This window comes from Micropterus salmoides, unplaced genomic scaffold (genome assembly GCF_014851395.1).
Source record: "Micropterus salmoides isolate LMB-PRFRI ecotype aquatic unplaced genomic scaffold, ASM1485139v1 Ms_hic_scaffold_11, whole genome shotgun sequence".
Taxonomy (NCBI): Eukaryota; Metazoa; Chordata; class Actinopteri; order Centrarchiformes; family Centrarchidae; genus Micropterus; species Micropterus salmoides.
Window position 1 is genome coordinate 28,363,323 of NW_024040152.1, and position 21,218 is coordinate 28,384,540.

Genomic DNA, 21,218 nt, shown 5'->3' on the forward strand with positions numbered 1-21,218 from the left:
ATGAGGTTTCTTCACACTATTTGCAATGTTCATTCTCATTTGTTTTTTTTTTTCACAGTATCGGCATAACTAAACACATGGGTCATAAAATGAAGTTTGAAATGGAAACTGTGAATAAGTGTCTGGAACATACAGAGCATATGGGTGGACATCAGAGAAGCATATTTAGCTTAAGGAGAGCTGTTAAGATGCTTTTTTTGTCACCATGAAACTGGGTCAAATCATTGTTACTGCTGTGAATCCAAGCTGACACAGCCTCATCTCTCCACCATAAACATTTTAAAGCCACCTTTCAAGTCTACATGGGGCTTAATTTTTCATTCCTTAAAGTTATAATCCTTAGGATTTCGGCCCAGTTTGATATTGCAACACCTGAGGTTACTGATAGTAATGGCAGGTGCATTGTAATGATTCAGCTTTCTTTGAAATGACGCAGGCATCGACCTGGCTACTAAGAAGAAGGGTAACTGACACAAAAGAAGACTAACAAAGGCTGTAAACAATGCTGTTTGACATGTTAATAATGAACTCATACTAGCATAAGCATTCGCTTATCTCTGTCATGTGACCATCAGCGTTCACCTTGCATGAGTCATTGGCTTCTGGCTTCCGTGTCACATCCAGTACATGCGAACCAGTGTTAATTTTTATAAGATTTTTAAATTAAGTTTTAGTCTTAGTACTAAGTTTAAAGTCACATTTTAGTCTTTTTGTTTTGCTTTGTTTTAGTTGTAGTCCGATTTTGGTCAATGTTTTAGTCATAATTCCTTTTAGAAGTAAGTATACCTTGAAATATGTGTTTCATTATCCAAAATGAGAATGTGAATGCTTGTGGTCCCACTCATTTGTAATGAACAATTCATTTGCGTTGCATAGCCAGAGACAATTATCATGCCATAATCTAGGTTCTCTATTGTCTAAGAAGGCATGAAATTTTGTTTTTTTTCTCATCAGTGCATAATTAAGAACTTAAAGGGGCATTATGTAGTTTTCAGCGGCCACTAGCGGTGCAGTTTTAAGATTGCAACCAGGCGTGGCGAGCAGAACTGAAACACAACCACTTTCATACAGAAATACCACAATAAACGCAGAAACACCAGCATGCAGGCTGTGGCTTTTCTCCAGACATGTTCAGGCTCTGTTACTTCAGTGTTCCCGTCTCAGAGACAGATCAACACCGGCGCCGTAACGTTACTTCATTCAGCGCAGCGAGCCACATTTCGGCACCATCCTCCCGGAAATAAGGCAGAGTGACAGCGGCTTTAGACAGGCAGGGAGACTGCTTCATACAACATGCTGGAAACTCAGGTAAACCCCTACTGCAACGTTACAGCAATAGTTTTATCAGCTGCAGGTTGAACTAAGCCATTCTTGTTACATGATCACGGTACATTTACTGCATTTAGCCGACGTGCTACAGCGTTAGCTCGCCTGCTGCTTTCAGTAACTATCTTTACTATCTGTGTATCTTTCACCGGAGGCTCAGCAATGTCAGCACAGCTAAATGTATTGGATGATAACGAAACAGGTAGTGAGCTGGGCTGAATATTATAAAGAGATTGTATCACACTTTATAACAGTTGGACCGCAGTAAGTAACTTTACTGTTGTGTCAGTGGATGGCTCTTCCTCTGGGTTGTTGTCGCTGTGAAGTTGCAGTGTTGTATATTATGTGGGTCACGTTATTTACAGCGACTGAGAGGTGAAGAAGCTGTGTACCTGAGTATTGGTAAAAGGCAATAAATCTAAATTGAACTTTACAAAGCGGCGGGTCCGAGCTAATGTAGCATTAGCTGGCTGCTCCTGGCTGCACCACTATAGGCTAACGTTAGTAAACAAATCGCTCAACATGGGTCGCGTTGGTGAAGTAATGTGGAAAGCAATATAACTTTGCACCGGATAACATTAGCAACTGCTCGGTGTTAGCCGGCGAGCTAACGTGACTTTCTCTGTGTTTCTCCAGCTTTACTAATGCTCACTTTATTCTTACTCGACATCGTCTGAACCTGTTTGGTCTGATGGGCTTCAGCACATGAACCTTTATTGTTGTTTTGTATCCTTATGTGGAGCCTGTGTTTTGCTGTGAACTGGTTGTTTTATGGTGTTAGTGGACTGCATGTCATTAGCTGCCGTGTCGCTGTAGTACAAGAGAGGCTCGTGAGCGCGCACAGGGCTGAATCCGACCCGGAGACCTCACATTCAAAGCAGAATAGTGGCTGATGCAAGCAACGGAGAAAATAGGCGTGTGCTTCATTTCTAAGTGAGTTTTGAGCCTATTGACAATAAGGAAATTACAATTTGATTTATTAAAATCAAAAACTTACATATAGCCCAAATTTGTATTGTAAAATATTTTTTAAATTACGCTGTTGTTACAATTAAGTCATGGAATAAAAGGTTGTCAGTGAAATAATTTCATCACAATTTTCGTTGACAAAATTAACACTGGTGCAAGCAATATGAATCCCACACGGGAAAGGTAGACTAAGCCAGTAACAGTGAAAAGTGCCATGCACAGAGACAGTTGCAGAATGCATATTAAATGCCTCTAGTGGATAAAATGTCAGCCATAAGTGGTATCAAAACCAGAGTTTGATATAATGAAAATTTTATGGCTATAACTTGGAGTGTGACAATTTAAAGGCACAATAGTCATCTCAGTGTGACGCATTAACATCTGGACTCAAGCTGTAATTAATTCTGGAACCTACAATAAATCTTAAACTTAATGAAGCATCCCACTAATATCATTCAATCCAGTTCAGAGCAAAAGCCATTTCCTATGACTGGAATTAGTTCCCTTTTTTTCTGACTGGCTGCAGTTTCACAGTAATACATGGCTTCGATTCCTGGCCTGTTACTCTGGTTAATCTGTGAAAGCTGCCTATTGATTTCTATGGCAACCTGCTCGCTCATATCAACTATAACAGCAGACAAAACAATGCCATTTATCATTTGTATAAGGATGGGGAGATAATGTGTTTATGTGTGTTTGAGAGAGAACAAGAGATAGAGAGTGACACAGGGAGGGAGAGATGATTAGAGAGCATCCTTACAGTAGATAGTGTATGGAAGACATATGATTTGATCCATGTGATTTCTATGTATGAGTGTGTGTATGTGTGTGTGTTTCCAAGCAGTGGAGAAGCGAAGCAGAGGGTGACGTCAAGCAGCTGACCTTGGGTCTGGATATGTTTACTGCTCTGTAAAGTGTCTGTCCTGGCCAATGGTGATGCAGCCCATGTGTCTGGAAAATGCTGCTGCATTTGTGAGGGGCCACACCGACATGCCAAGTGAGTAAAACACACACTGCCACCAGCCTTGTACGGTGTTACAGTGACGCCTGAGTACGGGCGGACAAAAATAGAAAGACACAAAGCTACCTTCACACACACACACACACACACACACACACACACACATACACACACATTTTCATATTTCACATTTTTAAGGAGTGCTAGACACATAGTCATAAACATTCAATTACCACCATAGCTTTGTTTATGTGCTAATTATTAGGAGAGTGAAGTAGTACTTTTTTTGCTGAAACTCTCTGTTGTGTTACATTATCGATGACTAGCTGGGTGGCAGAGAACACCTTTATTTTGTTGATATTTGTTAATTAAGTTATGCTGTTGTGTTACCATGTAGCTCCTTCAGGTGACTGGAGAGATTGCAAATTCATCAACTGTCAAGTTACTGAAGGTGATCGCTCTTTTATCCTGTTGATCTATGGAGGGTAAACAAAAGAACAGAAGCACTTTACCATGCATTACAATATCCCTGCAGCAAATACTAAGTTGTCAAGTTGGTGTAACGTGATACTCACTTTTGAAAGACTTTCACAAGAGAGATAGACTGAGGGTCCACCTGTGGCTACTGTTCCTCTCTGTCTGTATGGGTTTCCTGTGTTTGCCATGTGTTGTCATGGTTTTTGAACAGAACATGTAATTCTGGCTGTAACCCTATGGTCTCTTTCTACCTCTCTGCTACCAGTTAAAATTGGTAAAGGTGGCTGATGTAACCCTGGAAATTCTTAGTAATTCTCAAAGCAATGGGTTTCCGACAGAGGTATGAAATGACAGCCGTCGGCAGTAGCTAGTTAGCTAATTAATTCAATTCAATTCAATTCAATTTTATTTATATAGCGCCAAATCACAACAACAGTTATCTCACAGCGCTTTTCATAAAAGAGCAGGTCTAGACCGTATGATGCTATTTACAGAAGCCCAACAGTTCCCAGAAGGAGAGAGAGGGGAGAGAGGCAGCCTACACAATATACACACAGAAGTACAGACAGTAAAGGTGATGTTGCTATAGACTAAATGAAAAATGGTACAGATATTTATAGTAGTGTTAATGATAACAATCGTAATGTTAATGATGATAATAACAATAATAACAATAGTTGTAGCAGAGGGTGTCGAGCAGGAACACGGGGGCAGCAGGTGACCCGCAGCCACAGATCCAGACTCCACAGCTCCAGAGCCAGAAACACCTGCAGGAAGTGATAGGAGGAGAGAGGAGAGGGACGAGAAAGCACAAGACTACCGGAAAGGGGAGAAGTTGTGTTAGTAACATGCAATAATGGGATGAGGTTGCATACAGAGGGAGAGAAAGTAGAGGAGAGAGGAGCTCAGTGCATCATAGGAAATCCCCCAGCAGTCTAGACCTATAGCAGCATAACTAAGGGATGGTTAAGGACTCACCTGAGCCAGCCCTAACTATAAGCTTTATCAAAGAGGAAAGTCTTAAGCCTACTCTTAAATGTGGAGATGATGTCTGCCTCCTGAACCCAAACTGGAACCTGGTTCCACAGGAGAGGAGCTTGATAGCTGAACGCTCTGGCTCCTAGTCTACTTTTGCAGACTCTAGGAACCACAAGTAACCCTGCATTCTGGGAGCGCAGTGCTCTGGTGGGGTAATAAGGAACTATGAGCTCTTTAAGATAAGATGGTGCATGACCATTAAGAGCTTTGTAGGTAAGAAGAATGATTTTAAATTCTATTCTGGATTTTACTGGAAGCCAATGCAGAGAAGCTAAAACAGGAGAAATGTGATCTCTTTTCCTGGTTCCTGTCAGAACACGTGCTGCAGCATTCTGGATCAGCTGAAGAGTCTTAATGGACTTTTTCGAGCAGCCTGATAATAAGGAATTGCAGTAATCCAGCCCAGAAGTAACAAATGCATGGACTAGTTTTTCTGCATCATTTTTAGACAGTATGTTCCTGATTTTCGCAATATTACGTAGATGAAAAAAGGCGGTCCTTGAAATTTGCTTAATGTGAGACTTAAACGACATGTCCTGATCAAAGATAACTCCAAGATTCCTCACAGTGGTGCTGGAGGCCAGAGCGATGCCATGAAGGGAAACTATATCTTTAGATAATGCGTCACGGAGGTGCTTAGGCCCCAGAACAATAACTTCAGTTTTATCTGAGTTTAACATGAGAAAATTACAGGTCATCCAGGTTTTAACATCCTGAAGGCACATTTGAAGTTTAGCTAACTGATGAGTTTCATCTGGTTTGATCGATAGATATAACTTAGTATCATCTGCATAACAATGAGTTTATGGAATATTTCCTGATAATATTGCCTAGAGGAAGCATATATAAAGTGAAGAGGATTGGTTCCGAGGACAGATCCTTGTGAAACTCCATGACTAACTTTGGCATGCATGGAGGACTCATCGTTAACATGTACAAACTGAAATCGATCTGATAAATAGGACTTAAACCAGCTTAGAGCGGTTCCTTTTATGCCAATGAAATGTTCCAGTCTCTGCAATAGGATCTGATGGTCAATGGTATCAAATGCAGCACTAAGATCTAATAAAACCAGTACAGAGACAGTCCTTTGTCTGATGCTCTGTGCTATGATGAGCTCTAAATCCTGACTGAAAATCCTCAAATAAACTGAACTGTTAGTGCTTAGGCAAAATTACTGTAAGAATAAGTGTTTAGCGGACAGTTGGCTGCTGTAATCTAACAAATGTAACTGTTATTTAGCGAGAGCAGCACGACACGGTACCAACACACAAGCACCGGAAACGGAAATGAGTCGACACGCTTACCGCAGTACGTCAGCAGTACGTCAGCCACTAAGCTAATGTTAGCTTCATGAGTTAGTTGAGAAGACTGCCTTTTAATGTTTCATTTTGAAAACATTAGTCTTTTATATTATTCTTTTTGATAAAAGTCCATCTTTCGTCATTTGTCATAGCTCCTTTAGCTCAGCAGGGATAGACTGTCCAGGTAAACAAAGCAAGAATTTTATCCTAAAATGATTTTTACTGGAATTTGACTTACTAAGACTGCTAAAGCCTCATGTTCAACTTCAACAACTGTGATACAGTGCATTTTATCACCCATCACTTACACTGAAAGCACATTAGGAAGGAATTTCAACAGGAGAGAGAGGGGTTGACATGCAGCAAAGGACACCAGTTTAGAATCAAACCCGGGCCTCTGTGGTAAGTACTCAGTCTTAATGACATGCACATTACTAGGTGAGCTACCAAGTGAGCTACCAGGGGAGGTACCAGGGTGCCCAACAAAAGTATTTCTTAATGTACAGCATGAACAGGAGGAATGATTACAGCTAGCAATCTGCTTCAGTGTGAAAATCGGTACATAACTAATGCAGACATGAAAATCTGTGAATCTATCCTTTAATGTTCAAAATTCACATCTTCACTTTCTCTCTTATACACAATATCACTGTTTCCTCTTCTTTACTATAAAGAAAGTGCCCTTTAAGTAACAACACAATATAACTACAGAGTGAGGACGTTCCCATACTACCATACATTCCTATACATACTTACAGTTCCTGGAGACTCGGGAGTCTTAAATGGACGTTTGTGGTTAGCCGTGGTCATATAAGTTTTTTACTGAGTTCATATAGAGCTGAAATTCTGGGGACACTGAACTCTCTGGCCTTTCTAATTTTATACACATTTCTGCCTGCATGCAGTGAATGCATAGCTGGTAAAAGCGTCATATGAGAAACACTGTAATTCGTGCCTAGCTTAGGTCTTGGCTTTTTGTTGTCTTATTATCTTTTTATGGTTGTTTGTTCAGTTTTGGGACTCTACAAGCTGCAACCGTGTAACAGTGGGGCATTTGACACTGAATATCTTGAAAAACTTCACCCCTTGGATCAATGTGTGATGTTCAATACATATTAAATACTTACTGAATGTCTCTAGTAATACACTTTACAGATGCAATGCATATTATTAATAGATCACCCACCTACCTCACCCTCTTCTTGATATGTCTTTTCGTGTTTACCATCAATCAGTCTCTCAGTCCACAGGGGCTGATGAATCACACCCTCAGAGTGGATAAATTGTCGCAAATCAGACACAGTGGGTAACTGCTAAACTTCATGCTCCACACATCACCTAGACTAAACACACACAGACAGAGAGTTTGGAGAGTATGAGGAATCCTGAGAAACTCTCTCTTCCTGTTGACTGGCGACGTGCCCAGAGGGGTTTCCATGTTCCTGTAATGGCTGAGGAACAACTCTGTGTAGCCACTTATGAGGACAGCATGGTCTACACCAGGACATTTTTGTATATGTTACAGTAACATAATTTATACTGAATAAAGCATTATGTTAGTCAGGCAAATTTTACAGGTAGCAAGCTAACATAGAGCTTAAAGCTATGGTATTTTTGAATAATATAGCTTTCACAGGTGGCGTTTTTTTATCTATAGGACTACATAAAATGCAACAGTTTCTCTGATTCTATGCAGAAGGGGGACCGGGTTCCTGTTTTTATGATGAATTTGCTTACTTACTGTGCAATATACAAATGAGTTTTTGATCCTAACTAGACCTCCTAAGAATTGATTCAAACCAAATCAAATACTAAATCAAATTTAGTGCATCATTTAACCAAGGATTTCAGCATTCATGCTTATAAAAAAAGCAGACAGTGGAACAACTGGAATAAATTATACACATCTATTGTGCAATTGGTCTTAAATTACCAAGATTTATATAGCAAGGACTGACTCCCAGATTTGTTGCTAAGGGTTTGGCTATTTAGTCTAAACTCTGGACTGGCTACAGCACTGTCCGTCAGTGCAGCAGTCAGCAGTCCTCAGCTGGACTGTTAATGCCGGGTCCTCAGAGCCCAGAGAGCCAATCTGCAGAGCCGCTAATGGGTCCACACTCTTGCCATCACCTCATCACTCAGCTTCTGGGAAAGCATGGTTAGAAAAAAACATGATAAATCCCTGCTAAGATTTTATTCTACACCTTAACAATAATGCACACTGTCATGTACATTATGCTGCTGTTGACTACTGCATTCATTTGAGAGATGTAGTCATGCATTTTTGTTTTATATTATATAATATAAATATGGAACAAACAGTACAAGACAGTCCACCACGATTCTAGCTGCTCACATGCACAATTAATTATTATAACTGATTCCCCCAATTCTCTGGGGAACGTGAATGTCTATATCTAGTTTAATGTATAATATTTGTCGATATATTTCACACACAACCCAGATGTTCAACTTGGTGGCGACAGAAAAAATCAGGTGGGTCAGTAGGGAACCACAAAATTACTTCGTAATCCATTTAATAGTTAGATAGATGGATATTAGATAGATTTCCAGAACATCCTCCCCCCAGATATAACCATATAGGTTGTCTGTGCAAGCAGCTTATTATGACATATATATTTACGTTTATTGTTAGGCGCCGACCACTAGTGGTCTTTGTAATTACAAAGGAGAGGTCTGGTGAGGTGAGTGAGAAGTTCTGCATAAGAGTAAGCTCGGGTGAATGGATGAGGTCAAACACAGGACTTTTACCCAGGAAACTGCTGTTCATGTTCTGTATGAAACCAAAAGGCAATGTTGACTTATTTTAACTTATGTGTGTAAAAAACATACTTATTTTAACCCAAATCATGATATTTTCATAAACCTAGTGTGGGAGAAGAACCCGCAGCTGGACCAGATGGCTTCAGGTCCTCTCACACATTTTAAATTATCTTTTAATGAAACACTTCACTCGAATAGACTCATTGGATGGGTCAGATGCGGGACTCTCACCCAGGACACCAGTGTTCATTTCACTAACATACTTATTTAAACCCAAGTCATGACCTTTACCTAAACCTAGTAGTTTTGTTTCTTTTCTCACGCTTTGACTTTTTAAAGGGATAGTAAGTGATAAACCACTACACTTTTTGCTCTGTAAATGCAAAACAAAGAAAAGGGTGTGGACCCTACCCACAACATTGTTTCAGCCAATCACCGGCACAAACATTTTTTGCAACCAGGCACTGGATGTCATGATATTTGGATGAGACGGTGGAGCTAGCTAGCTTGGTTAGCTAGGTGCGTCTGTAATTCACGTTAACTGTTTTTTTTTAACCGGGATAACAATTTTTCCTAGCTAAAAACAGGCTTTTATTGTAAAAAATAAACAGCCGACTCTTAATAAGCTTTTTCAAAAGCGCTGGTTAAATTTACACAGTGCAGTGGAAGTCACATATCCTGATTGATAGGTTGCCATTGTAGCAACTTGTCAATCACAAGTTAGTCCCACCCTAAAGCAACCCCTGCTTTATGGTCTATTTTCCCCTAAATGGGACAATAATTTACTAAATGAATTTCATGTTGTATTGAAGAAGACTTGAAACTAACGATTGAGATCATAAACTCATTAGGAAAGTGTTTACTGAGGTAATAAACCAGCTGAGAAGTAGGGTCATTTTACTATTATTTTTCTACCAGAGGGGTCGCCTCCTGCTGGCCGTTAGAAAGAATGCAGGTTTAAGTTACTTCAGCATGGCTTAAATTTTCAGACCTAGAGTCTCCTGCTTGTTATATATCAATATCAACACTCCTTCTGCAGAATTACTTACTCTCCCTTTAAGGGGGCAGAATATATAGTATTCAAACACAAAAGCAAGTATCTTTATAATGAAAAAAAACAAAATGTTATAATCTACCACAGTCTTCATTTTTGGCAAACATGGCGCTGTGTCTTGTTTTATTATGTGAGAAATGAAACAGTGGAAGACTGGTATCCCTCAGTAAAAAGAGGAAAACGTAACCAATTTCAATCTGGTTTGAATTTGTTATTGTGTGCTGGGCAAATTAACAGAGGGAACTTTTATGCAACAGCATGTGACAGTAGAGTAGTGACCTTTCATGACAACAATGCAAATGGCTCACAGGGGACAGTACAAAGAGATCAACCAAGCCAACGGGGAAATGAAAATGAGACTTTTTGTGCAAAGTGACCTCTGAAAAATCAATCTGGCTATTCTGTTCATGAACTAGTTATTTTTTTCACTCAGTTTGACTCTGCCTTGTCTCTACATGTCACATAGCTAACCCTGTGTATTTACAGTGTGATGTAAAAGAATCTCATTCCCCCATTTTTCTTCCTGCTCTCCTGTTTTTATAATACAGACTGACAGCTGCACTTCAGCACCTCAGGGTTTAAGCTCAAGTGTAAGTATGCCCTCTTTAACACCGAGTGCTCCTTTCTTTTAACAATTGACAACACTATCCTTATCTCTCCTTCAGGGCAGCTACAGCCCATGGAGAAGCCTATTCCCTGACCTTGAAAACACATTTGAGGCACAGTATCTAAAGCAGGTCCATGCAAGCTGCTACTGACTCATTCTAAATAATATAAAATCAGGTGCTGCTTTCACAAAGATTTATATTTTACTTGCTGGAAATAAGCAAGCTTTGTGTCTGAAGTTATGTCTTGGAAAACGTTATGTTTCATGATGTATCCAAAGTGTATTAAAGCTTTTCCTTTAGTGTCCCAATCGAGCTCCACTAGTCAAACACCTTTGGCCAGAATAACCTTCCTCCTCCATCTTGCTGTCTGGCAGCAGTCACTTGGACTTGCATTTGTATCTGTCCCAATTGTTCTCCCTAATCTTAGGGAGGGACTTGAGTAAGTTAGCATTCGTGTTACTGTGTTTTCCTGGTGTCCACAGGCCGCTGGGTTTGTGTGTCAGTGTTCTTCTTTCCTCACCCATTCTATCTTGTCTGGAAGCAAAGGTTAAGTGTGATTACACCATGGAAGAAGTGAGATTATTCATCCTGTAGCATGTGTTTAGTTTTACCAGTGCTACTGGGAGATGTCCTGTTATCACGAAAATAATTAAAATTCACACAAGCTTTCAGCTTGTGTAGCCACCACATGCACCCTATGTTTTGCATGGTCCCCATCCAAATAACTGTTATACTGTGTGCAGGAAGTCATGTGATCTGAGGAAGAAGACATAAAAAACTAAGAATGCAGCTCCAACATCAAAATCTGTGCAAGAGCTTTTCCCTAAGTTGTAATGTTTACAGAATCCAAACACTTCCGTGATGCAATTGTGTACATTTATGCTTTTACTCGCCATCTCTTGTGTCACCTTCCCATATTTCTCTAGTTACTCCATTTCTAGAAACTATCTGCACACATCAAGGACATCTCCATGCAGTATGCAAGCTTTTTGAAAACAGATACAGTGGGGAAATGATGATATGTTTGATTTAGCTGACCTATCTTAATGTCAAATATTTGTACCACAGCAAAGACGGGAAGGTATCTTCTTGAACAAGAGTGTATGGTATATGAACTGTAAATGAGTCTGTGTGGGTTAATATGTGTGTCTAGGTGCATTCATGTGTATATGGACAAGCATGTAATAAGTGTGAGTGTGGATGCATGCAATCATAGTGATTCTCTAAACTGAACTGAACCAACCCTCTTAACCTGATGACCCCTACTTTACCCTTTATTAATATTTAACTAATAATTTACTGAAAGTTTTAATCCATTAGTAAGTCCATGTTTTGGGTTGCTAGGCTGGGAACAGTTCCCATTGCCAGTATTTACTCTTTTTCAGTATTACACTGCTTTTGCAGGAAAACCCCTCCAGTGGACTGTTCAATCACTTATTAAGTCTTTAACCTGATTATTTATTAATGGTTCAATAAGATTTATAACAACATTATTATCAAATAGAAACACATGGCCATGTTATTACTTTATTGTTTTTATTAAAACAGTCACCCAAGCCCCCAAGAAATGCACTGGGCTGTGAAGCTATCTTGAGGTAGTGGCCACAGGGTATTGTGACATGCAGGATCAGTAAACTGTAAAACTTGTTAAGTTCTTTACATGCCATTCACAATTTGGTCAAATAACATCTTGAAAGTCTAGAAGAGCTATATGATTTAATTATTTTATCCCATTTATGTGTGTGGGAGTAAGCAGGAGGTCTGGTTCAGCCAACGGAAGTGTCGCACTCTCTTAAATGGATTGGCTGGAGAAGCACTGTAGTGCACATGCTCTATCCAGAAATGCAGATGCATGAGAAAACTTCCTGAGGCTTTTTTGGCGTAAGCGGCCATTGAGCAACTTTTTTTTTGTCATTAAGAGTTTTTTATTCATTTTAATAAAATAACTCTGCATACAGGTATAAATGATGTAGATTTGATATACAAGATCTCACATTTGAAAACAAAACAAAAACAAAACATACAGAAAAACAACTTTAAAGGCAGCAGTAAAGGAACCAGCACAGCACCCCTATACCCAATACATACACATGATTACATACAGACACACAAACATACCTATGTATATACACACGCATGTACACATACATACACACACACACATACATATACACTATATATATATATATATATTATATATATATATATATACACACACATTTCTTCTATCCACTAGTTCCCCACGCTTGGCTGTTTGGCTGTCTGGTCTATGTGGGCTCTTCCAGTTACGCAAAATAAGTCTGGCAGCAGCTATGAAACCTGTCATCATCAGCCTGGCCTCGGCTTTAGTACTACCTGGTGGCGTGAGAGATTTATCTCCTAACAGACACAGTTGTGGAGATTCTGGCAGGGGTTGTATGAGCCACCCTTCAAACTTTTTCAGTACTGCCTTCCAAAGAGGCACTACCATAGGACAGTCCCATAGAACGTGACGAAATGTACCCATTTCTTTATCACACTTCCAGCATTTATTGTCCTGGGTTAAGCGCATTCCAAAAAAACCATTAGGTGTGAAGTAATACCTATGTATTATTTTATAATGGATGAGTTTGTTTCTAACATCCCCTGTAGCCTTTCCCACATCTGAGATATTATCCTCACATGAGTCTTCATCAATATCCTTACCAATATCTTTTTGCCATATTAGTCTCAAGCCTCCACACAGTTCTGGTAGCATGCTTGACATATTCCTATAAAATACTGAGGCAGAATGTGGAACATGTGGAGAATCTAGGAACTCCTGAACCCTATTTGTCTTCTCCTCTTCCCTTCTCAGTCCGAAAACAGATCCCATACTACTTCTAAATTGCAAATACCTCCGAAAGTCCCCTCTGTCAGTTAAACTAAATTGTACTTTAAGGTCCTTAATGACCTAAATAAATGTTCTCGATACCAGAGATGCTCACAAGTCTTTGAGCCAGAGTCCAAGTCAAGTCTCAAGTCTCTGAGCAAGAGTCCAAGTCAAGTCTCAAGTCTCTCGTGGTTATTACGAATGCTGTATCACCTGCTGCGTTCAATCCAGGTTGCTAATAAAACTGCATGGCCATAAGGAATACTGTAACTGTAACCTGTTTTTCATTTCAGCACAACCATGTAATGTGCAATGCAATTATTGACAGCTTATTAAATACTGTAAGTCAACACAATCCCCAGACTCTAAAACCCAGTGTAACGTTAACTAAATAAAACTGTGACGTTGCATAGTCAGCAATAAACCTGTAACCTGTTTTTAACTTACAGAGCACAAGCATGCAGCCTAATGTACAATGCGTCTACAATTAATGACAGCGTATATACTACTGTAAGTCAACAAACCCTGTTGACTCTCAAACCCAGTGTAAGTTATAACTAAATAAAACTGTAAAGTTACATGGTCAACAATAAAGCTGTAACCTGTTTTTAACTTACAGAGCACAACCTTTTTTCCTTTCCATTAAAAGTCTTTAATTAAATTCTTATATTGTTTGAAGATTCCTTCTGAAATGGTTACTGGTATCATCATAGAGATGTAATTAAATTGTGGGGCGACAACCATCTTAATAATATTAATTTCCCCTCATAATGAGATAAGATTTATCAGCTTCTAGGGGACATATTAATGGCAATTATATTTTCCAGATCTGGACACAACCTAATACCTAAATATTTCATTCCGGTCTCGATCCACCTAAAGTGAAACAAGGTGATTGTTGATTGATTGCATCCTTTCGATATTGGCATGCCTTCAGATTTCTGCTAATTTGTTTTGTAGCCCAATAGTTTTGAAAAGGACTCTATTGCAGATAGAATATTAGCAATTGACTGCAGAGGGTTCTCAATAATCAATAGTATATCATCTGCATAGAGAAACATTTTGTGTTCCTCTTCCCCACGTAAAACACCTTTAATACTGTTCTCCGTCCTTATTGCCACAGCAAGAGGTTCAAAAATAACGTAAAAAGCACAGGGCTGAGAGGATCTCCTTGTTTGGCCCCACATGTTAAATTAAAGAAGGGTTTTGTCATTCCATTTGTTGTTACTGCCACCTTTGGGTCTGAGTAAATGACATTCACCCATTTGATAAAACTGTCCACACATCCAAATATTCGTGGATTATATCACAAGAATCCCCTTTCCACCCTATCGAATGCTTTTTGGGCATCCAAAGAAATGGCAGATATCGGGGTGCTCTTGTTGTGATTGAGTTGCATTAAATGTAGCAAACGTCTAACATTGTCCGTAGATGACCTCCCTTATATGAAGCCTACTTGATCAGGATATACTAAATATGGCAGAATATTTTCTAGTCTAGTGGCCAGAACTTTTGTCAGTATTTTGCAGTCCACATTGATCAGACTGACTGGTCTAAAACTTCCTGGATCAGTAGGGTCTTTACCCTTTTTTAACAATTAAAGAGATCAGAGCTTCATTAAATGTATCCGGCAGTTTCCCCAGTAGAAATGATTCTCCATGGCTCTCTGATAAAATGGGAGCCAGCTTATCAATATACTGCTTGTAATACTCTGACGGAAAACCATCTAACCCAGGTGATCTCCCAGCCCTCATTGATGAAATCACATTCTTGACCTCCTCTTCTCCTATGGGACGATCCAAATGCTCCTTCTGATCTACTAACATTTCAGGCAGTGTGATCTTTGAGAAAAATGTACCAAAATCACTCCTCCCGGGTTAACCTCCAATCTATATAGCTGGTTGTACAAACTCGCTTTGTTAATATCACTTGTGTTTGTCACTAGGTCCCCTTTTTCGTTCTTAATGGCTGGTACGACATAACTAGCCTCTTTTTGACGCAGTTGTCTAGCTAAAATTTTCCCACATTTCTCCCCACTTTCATAATAATTACTTTTAAGCCTAAATATGTCATATTCTGCCTTCTTATTGTATGTTTCATTTATTTTAAATATCAAGGTACTAACCTACTTCAATAGTAGGTCAGTGTGTTTCATAGTCAGTGTATTCTCCAGTTCCTTAAGTTGAGATTCTAACCAATTTAATTGTTGCATTTGTTCCCATTTTTTCTACTTGAGTGCGCTATTTTTTTCCCCCTAATACAAGCCTTAGAAGCTTCCCAGCTTGTCAATGTCCTCTTCTATTTGACTACAGACTACCGGGTCGTGAAACAAAGAAGCCTCCACCTACATCTCTCTGGCCTCATTACCAATCTCATGTGAACCGCTGCGTGATCGGTCAGTGCTATAGGTCCTATTGAGCAGTCACAAACATTATGCCCCAGCTTCTTGCTGATCAAAAAATAATCCAACCTGGAGTGAGATTTATGTTTATGAGAATAAAATGTATATTCTCTCTCCTTCAGGTTGACAAGCCTCCATATATCAGTCAGACCTATATCCTTCAACAACATCTCAGTGGCCTCTCCGTCTTTTGGTATCCTATTAGAAAAAGTGGTCTTATCTAATACCCCATCTAAAACTTGATTAAAATCCTCGCCTATGGTTGATTGCCCATCGACTACAGTATATTCCCCACTAGTTTGTTCACTTTGTTAAAAAAACAGGGTTGTATTATTATTAATATTACACAAATTAACTTTTACAACATTAATTTTAGCTTCCAAGAATATCACTCTTCTGTATTCGTCCCTTTGCTCTTTTAAAAAGAGGAAATTCTGATTCGTGTGTACCAAAATGGCTACTCCGTGTTTCTTGCTAGAATATGAGCTGTGATGTACATGACCAACCCAATCCCTCTTCCAATTCAGTCATATGGGTTTCTTGTATAAATGCTATTTGAACTAGTTGAGATTTGAGGTATGATAAACATTTCTCTGCGATGGACTGGCAACCTGTCCAGGGTGTCCCCCGCCTTTTGGCCGATGTAAGTTGGGATTGACTCCAGCCCCCCGCGACCCTGTACTCAGGATAAGTGGTTGACGATGTATGGATGGATGGATAAACATTTCTTTCTCTTTATGGGGTGTTGTACCCCATTTAGATTCCAGATTGTAATGCTTTTCTCACACAATTAGTCATGGCTCAAAAAAAGGTGAAAAGGAGGTAGTATTCCTCACACTGAGATGATATTTCACACCCATACATGGGGACAGTAAGAGGTAAGAAAATCAAACATAAAAAAATAACGAATAAAGAAAGGTTCTGTCCATCACCTCTCTGTCATCTGTAAACTTCATTCGTTTACCACACACGACATTTTTTTTTTTTTTACAACTTCTTTGTTTTTATATTTCTCCTTTACGGCCGCCAGCACTCTCTCTAGTTCCAGGAAGCGAATATTAATCGGTCTCTGGCGGGCGGCCTTCTTCAGGTATTGTGCTTGGTGCACACGTTGCAACTGTGACCCATCCAATTCAACGTCCAGAGCGTTGGAGATTATGGTTTTCACACAGTCTGATAATTTACCATTTTCCATCCTTTCTTTGAGACCAATAACTTGCAGGTTTTGGTGTCTGTCTCTGTTGGTAGCGTCTTCAGCAGCCTGATGTAGTTCTTCACACTTCATCGCTGTTTTATCTGTTTTTGACCTCTATCTGAGAGATTCCGCTTTCGGCTTCATCTAGCTGGAGCAAGACATTATCCACATCAGTTCTTAACCCAACATTGGCCTCCTTAACTTCAGATACATCCGCTTTCATGGCTGTCAAGAGCTGTCCCACTCTTCCCATCTCCTCCATGGCTTTCTCCAAAGACTGTTGCATTTCCGACAATACACTTCCTTCGTTATTCTCTCCTTTGCTAGCCACCGCAGTGTTTGCTAGCTTGTTAGCTACGCCAGTAGAAGTAGAAGAAGAAGATCACAACACTCTAAAACTGTAAGACATTCACTTTAGCAGGACTCCTACCGCGACTGCCCACATTTAACTGTGGAATTTCAGGTAACCTGGTGGGTTTATGGGAGATCACCAACTATGCGACCACCTTGTTGGCGTCCCACGTGACTACTCAGCAATTTTGAAAGGAATGAATAGGGTTCCATCTTTGAACGTGGTATCCACTTCTCCTTAATATATCCATGACCATCCAGCAACATTAGGATTAATTTGGATGCACTTTTCTGGCCACCTGACGAATTAAGTCCAAGTAATATTTACTCTCTTTTTAGCTGTGTTTTGGTCTCCTCTAACTCCTCCACTATGTTCAAAAGCTTGATGCGAATTTTTTCAGAGTGCCAGGTAACGTATAGTTAAGTATAGTCAAGAAACAGCTGCCTGCTGCTGGAATTGGGCTTGATGAGAGACTGAACCAAAACAGTAATGTTGTGGGCCTTGAAACCAAAACAATTAGCTGAAAGATGCTAAAAAGCTCAGACAAGCTGAGTGGAACTGCAGAGTCATGCTGTGTGGTTGACAACCGGCATGAATAGGACAGAACATAGTTTTGCTATGGAAAGTATCCTCAACAGCACAATACACTCAGCCTAACAGCAAGTGCTCATAGATTACATAGTACCACTTCTCTAGGGGCAGTTTAATATATTCTGGGAAATATCACTGACTGAGTGGATGATGCAATTTGAGAAAAGTGGATACAACAAAAAAGTACATTGCAAAAAGTAATCACGGAGACGGTGAGGAAACAAAGAAGATGGATGACGAGTATTGAATTCTGAATGCTTTCATGATGTCACAAATTTGTCTCACATTTAAGACACAGAAGTGGTTGGCTTTCCCATGAAACCTCAACTCCCTACAGTACTCTGATATTTTCAGTTCTATTTCAAAGCTTCTGTTTTTGGAGCCAGGATTTCGCATTACACAATCTTACAGACTGAAAGTACCTGACAGGGAACCAAGAAGCTGTCTTGACTGGCTGATTGTGAGCAAAAATGTTCCTTGGTTTGGAAGTTTCCCGTTGACCAGGTCTCGCCGTCAGATCCGTCTTGCCAATGGGGTACATATTGTTATAAACTTATAAACCTAGACTCTCCATAACATTAGGCAATCCTTGTGTTTTTTGTTACGTCTCCATGGGCCCATCCGCGAAGCCACTGCCATGTTTAACAGAGTTTGATCTGTGAGGCTGAACGTTTGTGATCGGACTCAGAGCCAGAGATTCTGTATTGGTTGGCTAATTGTAGGTGATGGTGTTTCCTGTTGTGGGAAGGGACATGCTGGCTCATTCACAGCGAAGGGTCGTTGCGGTCATGCCTAATAAGAAGCAGAATTAGATTCCTCACGTCTGGAAACCCTGCACGCGAAGGAGTCATACAGCAGAGGGAGGAGGATGGAGCGAAGGGTAAAGTAAAACAGGTCAGTACAAATATTGGCATGAAGAGGAGAAGAAAAGCGAGGCATTGATCCCTTTATTGTTTCAGCTGAGGATCGTCCGCAGCCAGGAAGCCTTAGACAAAGGCTCTGTGGTGGGTTAATTGTCTACAATTATAGCACCACATCATAAAAGAGGTGAGAACTGTATGCGCGGTTACACGTGTCAGGAGAGTTGAATACAGTGTAGCGCCCTTCCTCTGTCAGTTTTATGTCTCTGTGGTTATTGCAGGTATTATCACTGCACTAGGAGGCAGTCAGTCGACGCCCGTTCTCACTCCATAGTGGTTAGCCCAGAAAGACTGGTGTCCAGCAGCACCATTTCAAAATACATATAAGCTGAGTCGGTGAACTTAAGACTTGCTGCAAGAAAATATTCAGTAAAAAAGTATTTTCCAAGGAAAAATAACAGTCCAGTACCTCAAAAGGCCAAATATTGTCTTTTGTCATAATTTTTTTGTTCAGCTTAGCTAAACACATACTTGGTCTTTAAAAGTTCTCAAGCTTTGGAAGTACACACAGATGCTGTTAACATCAGTGTTTACATTGAACTCATTTTCAGTCATAGCTTTTATTCAGTCTACTTGAATCAATAGTCCTGTTAGCCAGCAGATGCTCCAAACACTATAACGCTCTTCCTAGGCTGGATCATGCATTCATTTTCTGAGGCCGAAACTCACAACAATAATAAATCTTTACCCCAGAAACTGATAAAACGCTTGTTTAGCTCTTGGCATGGCAACCACCACCGGACAAGATTTAGACGCTGGCTCTCATTCTTACTGCTCTCTCTTTTTTCTCTCCATGTAGAGCCCTCTGTAATCGTTTTCTCTTCCTCCCACTCCCCATGTTTAGTTTCCCAGATTTCTGTCTGGAGTTGTCAACATTTGAGCAGTTGAGGACCAGCACGGCTGGATCCCTGAACAACAGCAACAGTCACATGAAGGCCTCAGCGTGAATAGGACCGGCCCATGACCCAGAGCGAGACTGTAACTCAGATACAATGACCTCATGAAGCACAGGGGAGAAAGCTTGTTCTGAAGCAAAGGAAACCACTTGCAGCACTAAGGAGAAACTGTTAAGAGTGGATCATCTGTAAATAGCTATAAATGCTTAAAAAAATGGAGGTATATAAATGACACACTGGTTGCTTGGCGATGAAACTTTCATCATCCTTACAATGACAGTGTTGAAAATGTGTAATTTATGGGATTTAAGAAAAACTGCCAATTAACAGACATTAAAGGAATCATTTGACATTGTGGGAAATATGCTTATTTGAGTTAGATGAGAAGATGGAAACCACTCTCATGTCTAAGTATCGAACTGGAGCCAGGAGGTGTTTAGGTTAGATTAGATTAGATTAGGAACACGCATCATTTATTCAGAAAGACAGTTGAAAGCTAAATGAGAGATTACAGTGAGTTACAGAAGCAAACATTAATGGAACAGATGCTAGCTGTCTATAAAGCTTTCTAATTAAAAGATTGTATCTGGTCTGTTACTTACACAACCAGAAATGTGAAAATTTTTATCTTAGCTAAAATAATCATCTCCTAGGTCCAGCTCCATACTTATCGTTATTCTCATTTAACTCTTGGCAAGAAAGTGAATAAACTTGTCTCGCATTTCTTGGGGTTATCCACATTTTTGATTCACTTATAATCATACTCCCAAAATTTATAATCTTGTACAATGTTGAGTTGTGGAATTTCTGCCAGTACCAAGAACCACCCAGTGGTCATCTATTTCCACACTGGTTAAGGGTATGGAAGCATCTGTCATTTGAGTTCAGGAATTGTTGCACTGCAGGAGTCCTGTACTGACCTGTGCTGCGGCAGGTGTGTATGGTCTGGTAGGGATTCAGCTAGCACAGATATGATGATGGAAAACCTGATAATTACTGTCATCTTTATCCCAGGTAAGTATAGCTGAGTGTTACTCCATCACAGACGCTTGTCCAGGGAAACAGGAATGGCTTTCAGGAGCAGTGCTTTCACCGTCAAGCTTCTGCGATACGAAGGTTTATAAGCCTTTAACTGGTGTAATTTTAGCTTTCATGCGCACTTGAGGAGAGAGGTATGTTGAAAATTGGTACTCTGTGCCAATAAAACATTAAAACAAAGCTCCTGGCAACCTTATCTTTCAAAGTCTCCGTCATTGCTCCACTTGCAGGCTTTTCAAGTGTAATTCCTTCACTGTGGTGGGTTGCAAATGTAGTGATATTGTCCTGTAACTGAGCATGTACACCCCCAAACATGCTAAACATTAAATTGAAAAACTGAAAGATGTAAAAATTAAGAGACATAAAGACAAGGGGGTAACAAACATTTTTAAAAAAGCTAAGAAAAGCTTAAAAAAATAGTTTGAGGGAAATGTGCAGCAAGACCTAACAACG

The 21,218-nt window shown here is 39.9% G+C and overlaps 1 long non-coding RNA gene across 1 annotated transcript; it reads left to right on the forward strand.

The window, feature by feature from the left end:
* The first annotated feature begins 3,142 nt into the window (after nt 1-3,142).
* On the forward strand, nt 3,143-20,079 carry LOC119896875. The gene is made up of 2 exons (XR_005443305.1): nt 3,143-3,292; nt 19,676-20,079. It is a non-coding gene; the product is annotated as an uncharacterized LOC119896875 (long non-coding RNA).
* The last annotated feature ends 1,139 nt before the right edge of the window (nt 20,080-21,218 follow it).